The sequence below is a fragment of the Hyperolius riggenbachi genome, chromosome 4 (assembly GCF_040937935.1).
Source record: "Hyperolius riggenbachi isolate aHypRig1 chromosome 4, aHypRig1.pri, whole genome shotgun sequence".
In the NCBI taxonomy this organism is placed as follows: domain Eukaryota; kingdom Metazoa; phylum Chordata; class Amphibia; order Anura; family Hyperoliidae; genus Hyperolius; species Hyperolius riggenbachi.
Window position 1 is genome coordinate 437,966,581 of NC_090649.1, and position 15,965 is coordinate 437,982,545.

Sequence of the window (15,965 nt, forward strand, 5' to 3'; positions counted from 1 at the left end):
AGCGGTTTTGCAGGCGTTTTTGTTACAGAAGCTGTAAAAGCTTTACTGTAACAATATGTGAAATATGGTACACTGAAATCCGCAGCAGCAATCCGCAAAACGCCTCATAAGAATAAAAAAAAGCGTTTAAAAATCTGCTAGCATTTTGCTGATCTGCTAGCGGGTTTTGGTGTGCCCCAGGCCTATGAGTAAAGAAGAACTAATCATTTTTCCACTGTCTCTGTCTATCTCTCTGCCTGATATAATAACAATAAATGTTAATGACCCCCCTATAACTTCAGTTCCCAAAGCACAGTGCTTAGGGGTAATATTTGTCTCCTCTCCCTATATCTCTTTTTCCTCACATTCACTCCCTAACCAGCTCCTGCCATCTCCAACTCAAAAACATATCTCAAATCTGAACTTTTCTGACTCAGGACACTACTAAAATGTTAGTACATGCTCTTATAATATCTTGTCTGGATTATTTTAATGCACTTCCTCTGTGGACTACCAACTAACAGCCTTGCACCGCTCCAACCTGATTGAACTTTGCTGCTCGACTCATTCATCTTTCTTCTCACTCCACCTTTGCTACTCCTCTCTGTCAAGCTCTTCACTGGCAGCCAATTAACCAGAGAATCCGTTTTAAACTCTTAACCCTAACCTACAAAGCTCTCCACAATATTTCTCCCCTGTACATCTCTTGACTAGTTTCAAGATACAAACCCAACCACAATCTCAGATCTGCACACAAACTTATTTTGTCCTTCTCTAGAATTACCTCCTCGCATTCACATATACAAGATTTTGCATGTGCTTCACCCTTCCTCTGGAACACCCTTCCACAAAACATCCGCCACTCTCTAACCTTTGAAATCTTTAAGTGCTCCCTCAAAACTCACTTTTTCCAACAACCATACACTGTAACTTAGGCCACTCCCGCTCCGATCTCTGGCCTAGTTGTGCTCCTCACTAGATAACCTAAAAACACACTGCCTAGGTATGATTATTGCATACTACCCCACCTCTTGTACTGACCCCCATTCCTTTAGCTTGTAAGCTCATAAGGGCAGGGCTCTCACCCATTTCTGTCTTGGAATTTGCTATACATTTTACTTATACAGTTACATTTTATTAATCATGTTATTTTTGTCACAGTAATTACCAATTTTGTATTTTTATTATTGCTGGTGTGCATTTTATATATTGGTGTATTGTCTGTATTGCTTAATACCCCATTGTACCTGGAACCAGCTCTGTTTTCATTAATAGCCGGCTACTACTGGATTTCTGCCTCACCACATGGAAAACCAAAACTGTCCTATTTCTGTGGTCAGAGGTAACAGTTTAAGACACTCATTTCTGAGCCTGGGAAAAAAAGACAGAAAAATATTATTTTAAATTTAAAACTCTCTCACATTAAGAAAGAGAAAGGCCGATGTAAATGGAGGGGAAATAGAGATAATGAAAGAAGAATGGAGATAAAGTGAACTTTGCAGCTGTAAATATTTTGCTTTATGGAAGTGCACCCTGCAGGATTTCACGTACCAGCTTCTGCAGAGGAAGCCGCTAAGCATGGCATGACATGATGATTTATACGCTGTCATGTTGTTACAGCTGTCGTTAGGAGCGCTTTATGGGAACGCTGGGAGGATGGAATTTTTAACAAACTGTATTACTAGGAGCCGGAGCTGGACTTTCTCTTCCCATATCGGCGCCTTGCATAGTTGAGAGTCATGTGCGGAGCAGAGATCTGAGCCTCTTCTCCCGCCACTCTCCAGTGTGCTTAACAATGTTAGGAAACTGACCTAACCGCGTCCTCCTGTCTTGCCAAACATGATAATTATCTTTATTTCTTTTTATTTTCGGTTTGATACCAGGATATTTTCCACATCCCTTCACACTGGTGTAAAGCTGGCCACTAACGGTCCAATTTCTAGCGAAAAATCGTTAGAGCGATCAGAAATACTGATCGGATTGGTTGTAAATAATCCCCATTGGTGGACACAATCGATTATGAACGAGTGAAAAAATGTCGCCTCAATGAATTTTCGTCGAACGAAAATTTGGATTTTCTTGGTGGTCGTGATAGATAGGAAGCAAAGATTGGGTAGTTGATGGTGTAGTGAACGATTTTTCATCCGATCAGAATTTCTGATCGCTCGAATGATTTTTCGCTAGAAATTGGACCGTTAGTGGCCAGCTTTAGTCTGTAAAACTGTTGTGAGCAACCTCAGATCGGCGTCAGCAGTGACCCGATGCACCGCAGTGATGAAGAAACGGGAGATTGGATTCCCATAGCTGCGCCTATACATGAAGTGCTTATATATGTGCCGTTACCAGGAGAACGACTCTCCTGTTTCTTCATCACTGTGGCACAGTGGGTCACTCACCCCTGATCTGAGGTCATTGGGGACCGGCAGGGACTGTCATGGAAGGAGGCAGCTGCTGACTGATGGCGGCTGTGGGGAGGGAGGTGGTACAGACTGGCTACCCTACTGGGGGCACCTACCTGGCTAACCTATTCTGGGGGCACCTATGCCTGGCTACCTATACGGGGGGTACCTATTCCTGGCTACCTACAGTATATGCTTGGCTACCTATATTGGGGGCACCTATACCTGGCTACCTATACCGGGGGCACCTATACCAAGTGGCTTCCTATACAGAGGGCACCTATATCTGGCCACCTACCTACCTATACTGAGGGTGTGGTGCAAATTGTTGGGTGTTGTGCAATCATTCCAAATCGGGAAAGGGGGGCATCCTCACAAGCTTGCCATAGGCAGCAAAAAGAAACGGCCCTGAAAACAGCCATCTGCAAGTTGGATTATATGGCTGTATAAAATGAATAGGTTGCAGACATGCTGTCAGCGAGTTCGGATGTATGTTTGGCTTTTCGGGAATATATAGGCATTTATTGCATATCCACTCCCTGACCTGAAGTGATGGATCATGGGAGTAGCTTCTTGCTTATCTGAAGTTGGAGATTTAGAAATACCTTCTGTTTTCAGAAGGCAAAATTGTACTTTGTGTAGCTTTTATACTGGGTAGACATTTAGTCCATTATAAAATCCTAGTCCTGGTTCTCCATGATGTAACTGGGTGCTTCACAGATCAAGTGAGAGGCAGAGAGGAGCAGCACAGAGCCATCATTTCAGAATGGAAACAATGTCATAGCAAAGCCGCGGGTATGTTGTCCAGATGTACATAGCTTTATTCACATTTAGCTTTCTGACAACCTGTGAATTGTGGGATAATCAGCAATGCTTAGCCTAAGCGGTGCCCATATCTGGACATCAGAACTGTGTGCCCTGGAGGTGCCACAGGGGAGGGGGGATCAGCTATATGCAATGCACATTAATTAACCCTCTGCACCTTCCTGTACACTAAAAGAGGACTTAAGCGAAAAAAGGGGAAAAAATAAATCAATACATTGCAATAATTTTCCCTATATTAAAATTGGACCCATTTCCTTTCTATAGTATTGCACCTGTGCCTTCTTTATTTAGTATGGCCCCCTTTTTCCCACTTGTTGGCAATTATGGCTCCCATGTGCCCTTATTAACAAGTGTGGCCCCATCTGTGTGGCTGCTTTGTCCCCCCAGTTTGTTTGGCTATTATGTCCCCTTGTTTGTGGGACTGCTTTGTCCCCCGTTTCTGTGGCTACTATGTCCCCTCGTTTGTGTGGCTTCTCTGTCTGTTTCTGTGCTGCTGTCCCCCCTTTCTGTGCCTGCTTTGTCTGTTTGTGTGCTGCTGTCCCCCCTTTCTGTGGCTGCTTTGTCCGTTTGTGTGCTGCTGTCCCCCCTTTCTGTGGCTGCTTTGTCCCCTGTTTCTGTGGCTGCTTTGTCCGTTTGTGTGCTGCTTTGTCCCCCCTCTCTGTGGCTGCTTTGTCCCCCCTCTCTGTGGCTGTTTTGTCTCCTGTTTGTGTGCTGCTTTCTCTCCCCTCTCTGTGGCTAGAGATGGCCAGAACCTTCGAATTTAGGTTCGCAAACCGGGTTCGTGAACTTCCGCAAAAGGTTCAGTTCACGCCAACTTTCGCGAACCACAATAGACTTCAATGGGGATGCGAACTTTGAAAACTAGAAACATTTATGCTGGCCACAAAAGTGATGGAAAAGATGTCTCAAGGGGTCTAACACCTGGAGGGGGGCATGGATGAGTGGGAGAGATGCCGAAAGTCCTGGGGAAAAATCTGGATTTGACGCAAAGCAGCGTTTTAAGGGCAGAAATCACATTGAATGCTAAATTGCAGGACTAAAGTGCTTACAAACATCTTGCATGTGTATACATCAATCAGGGAGTGTAATTAGAGTACTGCTTCACACTAACACACCAAACTCACTGTGTAACGCACCGCAAACAGCTGTTTGCATAGTGACGGCCGTGCTGGACTGGTGTGCACCATGGCGAGAGTGCAGGCTGTGGCGGTGTTCAAGCCCATATGGTCGCCGGGCTGTGGTAGCTCAATGATAGAACAATAGTGACTGTCCAGCTGATCAAATTTGCTCTGTCCACAATGAAGCACCAACCTTATTATCTTCGTGTATGTAGGTAGGCATAGGTAGGTGCCCCAGTATAGGTAGGTAGGCATAGGTAGGTGTCCCAGTATAGGTAGGTAGGCATAGGTAGGTGTCCCAGTATAGGTAGGTAGGCATAGGTAGGTGTCCCAGTATAGGTAGATAGGCATAGGTAGGTTCCCCAAGTAGTTAGCTAGGCATAGGTAGGTGTCTAAGTATAGGTATATAGGCATAGGTAGGTGCCCTAGTAGTTAGCTAGGCATAGGTAGGTGCCCCAGTATAGGTAGGTAGGCATAGCTAGGTGTCCCAGTATAGGTAGATAGGTATAGGTAGATGCCCCAGTAGTTAGCTAGGCATAGGTAGGTGTCTAAGTATAGGTAGATAGGCATAGGTAGGTGCCCTAGTAGTTAGCTAGGCATAGGTAGGAGTCTCAGTATCGGTAGGTAGGCATAGGTAGGTGCCCCAGTATAGGTAGGTAGGCATAGCTAGGTGTCCCAGTATAGGTAGATAGGCATAGGTAGGTGCCCCAGTAGCTAGCTAGGCATAGGTAGGTGTCTAAGTATAGGTAGATAGGCATAGGTAGGTGCCCTAGTAGTTAGCTAGGCATAGGTAGGAGTCCCAGTATAGGTAGGTAGGCATAGGTAGGTGCCCCAGTAGTTTCTAGGCATAGGTAGGAGTCCCAGTATAGGTAGGAGTCCCAGTTGTTAGCTAGGCATAGGTAGGAGTCCCAGTTTAGGTAGTTAGGCATAGGTAGGAGTCCCACTATAGGTAGGTAGGCATAGGTAGGTGCCCCAGTAGTTAATTAGGCATAGGTAGGCGTTCCAGTATAGGTAGGTAGGCATAGGTAGGTGCCCCAGTAGTTAGCTAGGCATAGGTAGGAGTCCCAGTATAGGTAGGTAGGCATAGGTAGGTGTCCCAGACAGTATAGGTAGATAGGCATAAGTAGGTGCCCCAGCAGTTAGCTAGGCATAGGTAGGAGTCCCAGTAAAGGTAGGTAGGCATAGCTAGGTTCCCCAGTAGTTAGCTAGGCATAGGTAGGAGTCCCAGTATAGGTAGGTAGGCATAGGTAGGTGCCCCAGTAGTTAGCTAGGCATAGGTAGGAGTCCCAGTATAGGTAGGTAGGCATAGGTAGGTGCCCCAGTAGTTAGCTAGGCATAGGTAGGAGTCCCAGTATAGGTAGGTAGGTATAGGTAGGTGCCCCAGTAGTTAGCTAGGCATAGGTAGGAGTCCCAGTATAGGTAGGTAGGCATAGGTAGGTGCCCCAGTAGTTAGCTAGGCATAGGTAGGAGCCCCAGTATAGGTAGGTAGGCATAGGTAGGTGCCCCAGTAGTTAGCTAGGCATAGGTAGGAGTCCCAGTATAGGTAGGTAGGCATAGGTAGGTGCCCCAGTAGTTAGCTAGGCATAGGTAGGAGTCCCAGTATAGGTAGGTAGGCATAGGTAGGTGCCCCAGTAGTTAGCTAGGCATAGGTAGGAGTCTCAGTATATGTAGGTAGGTGCACTAGTATAAGTAGGTAGGTAGGCATAGGTAGGTTCCCCCGTATAGGTAAGTAGGTAGGTGTCCCCGTATAGGTAAGTAGGTGCCCCAGTAGTTAGGTAGGCATAGGTAGGTGTCCCAGTATAGATAGTTAGGCAGGGCCTGGCTGGCACAGTAATAGCAATTACCAAGGACCAGCTGCAATAGATAGGGCTGTATAATGCAGTGTCAGTGGGCAACACACAAAAAAAACACATCAGGAGAACATTAGCTCTCAAAAGAGCTGTTGAGGGGTGCTATTTTAGCAATCAGCCAGGAGCAAGCTAACAAGCCTACAAGAGCCTAACTAATCTTTCCCTATGAGAGTCTGCCAGCAGCTGTCCCTTCACTAATTACTGCAGGCACACGAGTGAGTGTAAAAGCCAGCGCTGCCTGCCTTTTATAAGGGGAGGAGTGGCTCCAGGAGAGAGTGTAGCCTAATTGGCTACAATGTGCCTGCTGACTGTGATGTAGAGGGTCAAAGTTGACCCTAATGGCGCACTATGGGGGCGAACCGAACTTCTGCAAAAGTTCGCCTTCGCTGGCGAACACGAACCACCGAAAGTTCACCTGGAACCGTTCGGGCCATCTCTATCTGTGGCTGCTTTAGTCATTGGTGTCAGTGCAGGGGAAAAAAACACATACTTAGTATCTGACATCCTTTCCTCCTTGAAGCTGGGATCCTGTTAGAACTCCCGCGCGTGCCGGAACTATACAGCTGGCTTCGGGTGATGCGCTGCTTTGTAGATCCATCCGCTGCATCACTCGCAGCAGCATGAATGAATCCTGCTGCCGCTGCTATGCTATGGAGAAGCGGGACTATATTGTCCCGCGGAAGTGTCAAAATGACACGGAACTCCTGGAGGACCCCGGTTGAGAATAGCTCATCTACAGAGAGCGACTTCTTAAACCTGAGTGGGGTCAGTTTCTAATTCTCCCCACCTGCCTTGATAGTGGTTACCTGTGTAGTAACCCGCGTTTGTGAGTATATTTCTTATCAGCTTTATAACAGTCTTTGTGAACCACGTACATAGTACCAGGGACGGATCAAGACCAAGTTGCGCCTGGGGCAAGGTCAGGTTTTGCGCCTAAACTGCCATTCATTTTGCCGCCTTTTTAAGAATTCAACAAACAGTGCCTGGGGCAAGATACCCGCTTGCCCCCCCCCCCCCCCCCCCCTAGATCCGCTTCTGCATAGTACACTATATTGGGCTCTCAGTTCAAACCTCTCCCCTCCCCACTCCTTTTTTTCCAAAGGTGTGAACATGTCTTTCTCTTGAGTTTTCTCCTAAGTGATATTTTCAAACGTATCAATAAAATGCATTTTAAATCACCAGCAAGCAAGAAAGTACTTTTCCATCTACTTTTTGGTACTTTTTCAATTGCAACAATTGCAAAGTGCCGAAAATGTATTCTAAATAGAGGATGAAAAAATTATCCCCTAGGAAAGAAGGCAGGAGAAAAATGTAATTGCAAATGGGTCATTGAGTCTTATATACGCTACAAATCTCTAAAGTATTTCAGGTGTGAAAATGAATAACAACAGTTCCTGCTCTGTGCAGATTTCTCATGCAGTACAAGGAAAGTACCTGGGCCGGCTATACTGCAAACACAGTACAGAGTCCAGGCTTGAAAAGAAGTACTGGCAGTCCATTTTGGAAAATGACTACCTGTCTGCAAATGGAAATGGATAGCTCATTTTAATAACCTTAATTTACAAAAGAAATAGTGCTTCACTGATGCATGTACGTGGCAATTCTGCTAGTGGAAATCTATATTTCAGATGTTGTTTAACATGACCAGAAGCCAAATGAACACATCTGCATTCGGTGAACCATTAATAACATAAGAGATCACCAGATGTATAATCCCCGATCACACGCTATGATTTATCACGTTGCGGTCATACTTCACGTCCTGTTGTATTTTTTGCTGATTTCAGGAGTTCAGATAATGGGAACCAGAAGAAGATGGACACATTTTAGCCCCGGGGGGCAGACATAAGTAAATGGTCCATAATACAGCCATATTACAAAAGCATGTACAAATATCTGCACACCACAAACACACACACACATATGACCTCCTCTTCTGCATCCTTATTAGCCTGCTAATGCCTGCTTGTTTCTGTGCCCCTTACCCCCTCCACATGCCATGTGCCCAGAAGCGTCCTTAGAGTATGTGAGGCCTGGGGCAAGTGTCATATGCGGGGCCTAGAGCCATAAGTGTAGGCCATCTACCATACCACCACGCTCACAGGCTTGTCCATCTCTAATGCAGTGCGCCTTATTATTGTTTCAAAACAATTAAATTTGTTAAAGGCCACTAAGCCAACCAATAAACTGGAGATGGGTACTAAGCTGGCTGGGGATCTAGGGATGGGTACTAGGCTAGCTGGTGCGCTACAGATGGGTACCAGGCTAGGTTAGGATTTAGTTAGTGTTAGGCCCCTCCCATGGAGGATTGACTTTTTCGCAGTGGGAGGGACGAGTACTTAATAGGTTGCATGCAAGCTGTTAATGGAAACCAACATCCTCCTCTAGTGGTAGACAGGTCATGTGCATGCTCGGTGTGTATTCGACCCCACAAGTGGGGCTTGCACTCTTTTGCAGGTAGGCACTAGTCTGTTTTTAAGTAGCGCTGCTCATTTCCTTGCTGGGTACCAGGCTAGCTGGGGAGCTACAGATAGTTAGAAGCTGGCTGGGGAGCATGGGATAAATACAGGCTGGCTGGGGAGCTAGGGGTGTGTACCAGACTGGCTGGGGATGGGTACTAGGCTAGCTGGGGCGCTACGGATGGGTACCAGGCTGGCTGGGGAGCTAAGGATAGGTAGAGGCTGTCTGGGGAGCGTGGGATAGATACAGTATGGCTGGGGAGCGTGGGATAGATACAGGATGGCTGGAGAGCTAGGGGTGTGTACCAGACTGGCTGGGGATGGGTACTAGGCTAGCTGGGGCGCTACGGATGGGTACCAGGCTGGCTGGGGAGCTAAGGATAGGTAGAGGCTGTCTGGGGAGCGTGGGATAGATACAGTATGGCTGGGGAGCGTGGGATAGATACAGGATGGCTGGAGAGCTAGGGGTGTGTACCAGACTGGCTGGGGATGGGTACTAGGCTAGCTGGGGCACTACGGATGGGTACCAGGCTGGCTGGGGAGCTAAGGATAGGTAGAGGCTGGCTGGGGAGCGTGGGATAGATACAGGATGGCTGGGGAGCATGGGATAAATAGAGGCTGGATGGGGAGCTAGGGGTGTGTACCAGTCTGGCTGGGGATGGGTACTAGGCTAGCTGGGGCGCTACGGATGGGTACCAGGCTGGCTGGGGAGCTAAGAATAGGTAGAGGCTGGCTGGGGAGCGTGGGATAGATACAGGATGGCTGGGGAGCATGGGATAAATAGAGGCTGGATGGGGAGCTAGGGGTGTGTACCAGTCTGGCTGGGTACTAGGCTAGCTGGGGCACTACGGATGGGTACCAGGCTGGCTGGGGAGCTAAGGATAGGTAGAGGCTGTCTGGGGAGCGTGGGATAGATACAGTATGGCTGGGGAGCGTGGGATAGATACAGGATGGCTGGGGAGCTAGGGGTGTGTACCAGACTGGCTGGGGATGGGTGCTATGCTGTATGGGGAGCTGGGGATCTCCCCATGTCTTTTCTGCACCACCACCAGGGGACAAGTTGATATGTGTTGTGTCTGTTGGCCTGACTTTGCTGGCTGACTCTGATTCTGTTGACGGTATTGTAGATTCTTTACCTGTTTAGTAAATTCCAAAATAAGATGCTCCTGTGCCCTGTGAGAGTTGTATTTTGCGCGCCCATGGCCGGGAGTGCTATGCGCATGATGTAAATCAGCGGGTCAGCACTGGGGATAAGCCAACCAAGAAGAACGGGGCTCTCAGTGCGAGCGCAGTGGGCATGACTGCGAGGCCCCCTTTAGGAGCGGGGCCTGGGGCGATCACCCCACTTGCCCCCACCCCAAGGCCGTCTCTTGCCACTCTTTGCCCTCTGCCCCCATCCTCTCTGTTAGACCTGGACAACACGCAGAAATGTGAGCTACAGCAGCAGATCTCATTAAAGAGACTCCGTAACAAAAATTGCATCCTGTTTTTTATCATCCTACAAGTTCCAAAAGCTATTCTAATGTGTTCTGGCTTACTGCAGCACGTTCTACTATCACCATCTCTGTAATAAATCAACTTATCTCTCTCTTGTCAGACTTGTCAGGCCTGTGTCTGGAAGGCTGCCAAGTTCTTCAGTGTTGTGGTTCTGCTATGAACTCCCCCATCCAGGCCCCTCTCTGCACACTGCCTGTGTGATATTTAGATTAGTGCAGCTTCTCTCTGTTCCATTATCTTTTACAAGCTGGATAAATCCTCCTCTGAGCTGGCTGGGCTTTCACATACTGAGGAATTACATACAGACACAGCTGTCTGCACTCTGCAGGAAGAAACAGCCTGACACTTCAGTGGAAGATAGCTGCAGGGGGAAAGAAACACACAAATGATCTCTTGAGATTCAAAAGGAAGGGTGTATACAGCCTGCTTGTGTATGGATGTATTTTCTATGTGTGGACATACTGTACATCAATCTACTTCCTGTTTTGGTGGTCATTTTGTTTGTTTATAAACAAACTTTTTAAAACTGTTTTTAACTACTTTTAATGTGGCGAGGAGCGGCGAAATTGTGACAGAGGGTAATAGGAGATGTCCCCTAACGCACTGGTATGTTTACTTTTGTGCGATTTTAACAATACAGATTCTCTTTAATTCTCTGCTGCACTTGGAAGTTAAACTACAACTATACATGGGTGGAGTGTTTGACAGGTGTTCCTGTTAGGAGGGAAAGAAAATGTTTATTAGCTGGCAAGCGGGCAGAATGATTGCTGTTTGAACAGCTGCACAGCCAAGCAGTCATGGCGGTGATAGGTATGCAGCTATGCTACAGCACACTGTTACAGATACTGTAGTTCTTAATGGGTGGGGAGGAGCAGTATCGTGCCAAAACGGAGGAGTGGTTAAAAGAGTCCTGCTGGAAAACATTCTAGTTGCAAGTTTAATTCCGCATTTATCCCTTTTTTGTGAATATGTGTGTTGGATCAGCATAGTTTCTCTGCAATACAGTCTGGAGCTGGCACATCCGAAGTACCGGTAATACTTTATTGGTTCCATAAACATAGCAAATGGCCAACGTTTTGTTCGGAGCCACATAGGGCCCCTTTATCAAGGCAGAATTTGCTCACAGGCATTGATCTGTCAGCTGCTTTTGCAGCGTCTCCTGTGAGAGAAGTGGGAGTCAGGCTCCTCTATACACTCGTGCTAGGCAATGTGTGTTCAGCTAACGGCCGCCGTGGCCACACAGGTGGACGATATAGAGCCCTGGCAATGATTTGAAAAAAAAAAATCACCGGGGGCTGCTCTGACAGGGAGATGGATCGATCACCTGCCTGGATGGATGATGTCAGGACAGGTGAGTATTTTACTCTGCAACCCCCCCCCCCCCTCCCCCAATCCTCCACCAGGCATTTTCACTGGAAGTATTCTTTAAAGGGAACCTAAACTGAGAGGGATATGGACGTTTCCTTTTAAACAACACCAGTTGCTTGGCAGTCCTGCTGATTTTTTTGACTACAGCAATACATATGTAAATAGAGCAAGTATTTATCCACTTATACCTGTATATGTGTATTTTTTCTGAGATAGTATGGCTGACAGCTCCACTCTAAGCAAGTATAACACTACATAGGGCTGGGCTTTCTATTGACCATATTGCATTCACTGGAAATTGCCAAACTTCTACTGTTTTCAGGACAATCTAGGGTGATAAAGAAACCAGATCCATCAGAAAGAGAACAGAGAACAGAATGTGTTGAAATCCTTCCCACTCGAACAGGATACTGCCATGACCCGCGCTAGCATGAGAAGTTTCTGACTATTTCTGGGATATGTTACACTTCCACAGTCCATTGTTGCTTAATTTCCTATGGACTTAGAAGTATAAAGAGGGAGCCTCTGCTATCTAAGTGCCACCAAAAAGCTTGACTACTGTGGGCTAAGCAGCTTCTACATTTGCTGACAACTGACCCAAATGCAATAAAATATTTTAAAAAAAAGGCGAGTACAAAAATAAACAACGCATTTCCAGAGACTGATCTTTCTTCTCTGGAAATTATCTTTCTTCTCTGGAAATTATCTTTCTTCTCTGGAGTAAGAGTCCCAAGCAGTTGAGTTAGTGAAGAATAACCATCTTGAGGCTCTTCTTCCTCTCCAGCTCAACTGTTCGGCACTTTGGGGTTGATGCACTAGACCAGGCATGGGCAAACTCGGCCCTCCAGCTGTTACAGAACTACAAGTCCCACGATGCATTTGCCTTTATGAGTCATGACTGTGGCTGTCAGACTCCTGCAATGCATTGTGGGACTTGTAGTTCCGTAACAGCTGAAGGGCCGAGTTTGCCCATGCCTGCACTAGACCTTGGAAAGATTGCTGTGCACAGGTATTTATGCAAGTAACGTGGTACGCACTGTGCAAATAGCGAAACCAGCATTATGTATACACGGCCAGTCCTACCTCCAATGGGGCCCCAGGGCAAAAGTAGCTCAGACCCTTCTGACCCCTCCTTCCTTACTGCGTGTAGGTAGTTCCCCCAGTATACATAGCAGGCATGAAGTCCCCCCCCCACAAAAAAAATCTCCCGCCCATACCCCGTTAATTTTGATTTATGCAGGCCTGTAGTGCACCCCCCATCACTTTCAGGGTTATGCAGGGCAGGCTTGGAGTCCCAAAAAAAAACCTGCCCCCCTCCTTCCTTCCCTCCCCCGTTTACAAGGATGGCAGCCAGGCTTCAAGAACACTCCCACCCACCCCCTACAAGAGCGGTGAGACAGCCAGGAAAGTGAACAGTTGAGCCTGACAGCCCTGACTCACCAGAGCAGAGTCGGGCAGCAGGCACATTCGTTTGCCCCCTGGTTTGGTCCAGCCAGCAAGGTCTGCGCGCTTCTTCTCTTTGCAGGCATGGATGCACTGATGTGATGTCCATGCCTGTGTCACATGGGGGAGTGCAATGCCATGGCTGACAGCGTGTATGTAGCACATGCAGCCAGCCAGGGAACCATGGAGACCAGGACACAATCGCCACCACCGCCAGGAGGAGGGATCAGGTATGTATAGGTGTTGGCTGCCCGACTATCGTCATTCACCACTCACACGCACTGGCACCCAGCCCAGGGCCAGAACATACACAGTGTGCAAGCGGCAGTCGGGCAAAGCATTCGGAGGCTGCCGTGGCACGGGACACACACCATCTTTGGCAGGCAAAGGTGGCCTGGGACTTCCAGGGAGTCTGGGGCCCAGGGCAATTGCCCCCTTTGCCATACTTGTAGCACCAACCCTGTGTACACAATTCACGCATTGGTAGTGTAACGTGCATTATGAAAATGGTGCTACATCCATTATATTAGCAATGCACATGTTGTGTACATAATGCAAATTGCGCTATGTGCGCAAGGCATGAAATATTACTTTTGTAACTACCAGCAAAATTGCTGTGGGCTTCTGCGCAAAGGAATTTGGCCAAGATTTAGTGAATCAGTTCCTTTCTATTAACCTGAATAACCAAGCTCCCACTTGAGGCAGTTGCTTCTTCAATTGCCTCCCTTTGGGTCGTCGTTATAGAACTATCCCATCCAGAACCACCAGGTGCAGGAGCACCTTTTCCCCCCAAGCAGTTCTTCTGTTAAATGCCAGTTCCTTCCTGCCCAGTAGTCAGCACAACCCCCAGCTGCCCACTCTGAACTTCACAACTCCCTCTGGGTTGTACTGTCCCAAGCCCCGGCACATAATTGCCTCAGTTGTTTTAATTGGTTAAAATGTATGCCCCACATGCCTGCCTCAATAGTTTCCTCCTGGAATTGCAACATGTCCAATTGCATATCTCTGTACTGTATTGTACTTTTGGATGTATGCTAACGTCTATGTATCTTTGTATTGTAAATCTATTGTACTATTGGATGTATGCTAACGTCTATTTAACTTTGTATTGTATAGCTATTGTACTATTGGATGTATGTTAACGTCTATGTATTTGTTTCCATGTGAATCACAAGCAATTCCGAGTATGACACTGTCATACTTGGCGAATAAATATGATTCTGAAGCTATTTATAATGAAACATTTCAATTTGTTTTTATACTACATTGGCTGCTGCTGGAGAAAATCGGGCCACTTTAGGTGGGAAATAATTGACCTACCAGTATATTGGCTGGATTCCATATAGTGGATATAAACTCAGGATTCCAGTTCAGTAAGATAGGGATTCAGATTATTTAGTTACCCACTTCCTAGTGTTCTGTATTTAGCTGACTTCTGTCGTAATCTGATTTCTCTGCTGGGTTTATTTTGTTTCTAGCTCACGCTGTCTTTTAGCATCAAGCTGACAAAACTCAGAGCTGGAGATTTGACTTTGGACAGACTCAAGAGAGTGAAAAGGAAATAGGCACACACAATGCAGACAGTTGTTTCAGGGATGTTTACCTTTTTCAGATGTCCTTCGGGTGACATATCTGATGTGCATCTCTATTTTCTCTGCTTTACTGGCCGTGTCCTGGGCCAGCTGACTTCTTCAGATTTTACTGATTTTCAGGAAATGTGCGAGTAAGAGAATCCCTGCGTGTAGAAAGCAAAACATCCACTTTAACCTGATGACAGTTGCTTATCATCCACAGTCCAGCTTATAACTGGTTTAGGAGAGGGTTTTCTTTCTGCTTCACAACTATGAACTATACTGTTGCCCAAATCGAAGAAGTACATTTGACCATGATCCGAGGCCCGGGGTTCCCACCATAGGCGCCCGTGTTAAGTTATTGATTTACCGTCTACAACCGATAATTTGGGCATAGTATGGACCCGAGAGTAGTGTTGGGCGAACAGTGTTCGCCACTGTTCGGGTTCTGCAGAACATCACCCTGTTCGGGTGATGTTCGCGTTCGGCCGAACACCTGATGGTGTTCGGCCTTTTAAGTTCGGGTTCGCCCCGAACTTCTAATGGCCGCCGAACATGGCCGAACAGGGCCCCTGTTCGGCCGAACAGGGCCCTGTTCGGCCGAATACTGCCCCCCTATGGGGTCGCAGGCATAAGGGGGGAGCATGCCCCGATCGCGGGGGGGGGGTCGGAAATTCCCCCCACCCCCTCCGCTAGCGCTCCCCCCTCTGCCCGCTTCCCCATTCAAAAGTTTAAGCAAAGTACCTGTAGTGAATGGCCTGGCAGTGGGCGGCACTGTGGAGTGAGGAGGAGGAGTCCGGAGAGTGACGAGTTGAGGGAGGCCGGGCAGCGGGCGTGAGGTCAGAGAAAGGGCGGAAGTACCACAAGGGTACTTCCGCTGAACCGCCCGCTGCCCGGCCTCCCTCAACTCGTCACTCTCCGGACTCCTCCTCCTCACTCCACAGTGCCGCCCACTGCCAGGCCATCCACTACAGGTACTTTGCTTAAACTTTTGAATGGGGAAGCGGGCAGAGGGGGGAGCGCTAGCGGAGGGGGTGGGGGGAATTTCCGACCCCCCCCGCGATCGGGGCATGCTCCCCCCTTATGCCTGCGACCCCATATGGCCCCCAAAAGCTGGATGTTCGGAAAGTTCGGGGTTCGGCCCGAACATGCCGAACATCTCGGCCATGTTCGGCGAACTTTCCCGAACCCGAACATCCAGGTGTTCGCCCATCACTACCCGAGAGTGCAGCAGTGGAATTCAGGTTCTTAACAGTCAAGCTGAAAGTGTAGGTGGTAGTGTTAGATTTAGTTAGGGGAGTTAGGGTTAGGCATAGATGGGGGAATTAGTGTTATACGTAGGTAGGGGGGAGGTTAATGGTAGGAGTAGGTAGGGGAGGTTAGTGTTAGGTGTAGGTAGATGGAGGTTAGTGGTAGATGAAGGTAGGGGGAGGTTAGTGTTTGGCGTAGGTGGGGA

General features: G+C 47.7%; 1 long non-coding RNA gene across 1 annotated transcript in view; it reads right to left on the reverse strand.

Moving 5' to 3' along the window:
• Window positions 1-1,300: 1,300 nt before the first annotated feature.
• The window catches only part of LOC137570936 (uncharacterized), a 33,089-nt gene continuing 18,424 nt past the window's right edge, over window positions 1,301-15,965 (reverse strand). Inside the window, exons 2-3 of the long non-coding RNA XR_011031243.1 lie at window positions 14,542-14,673; window positions 1,301-1,350 (exon numbers count right to left, since the gene is read on the reverse strand). This is a non-coding gene — a long non-coding RNA (uncharacterized lncRNA). The remainder of the gene's footprint in view (window positions 1,351-14,541; window positions 14,674-15,965) is intronic.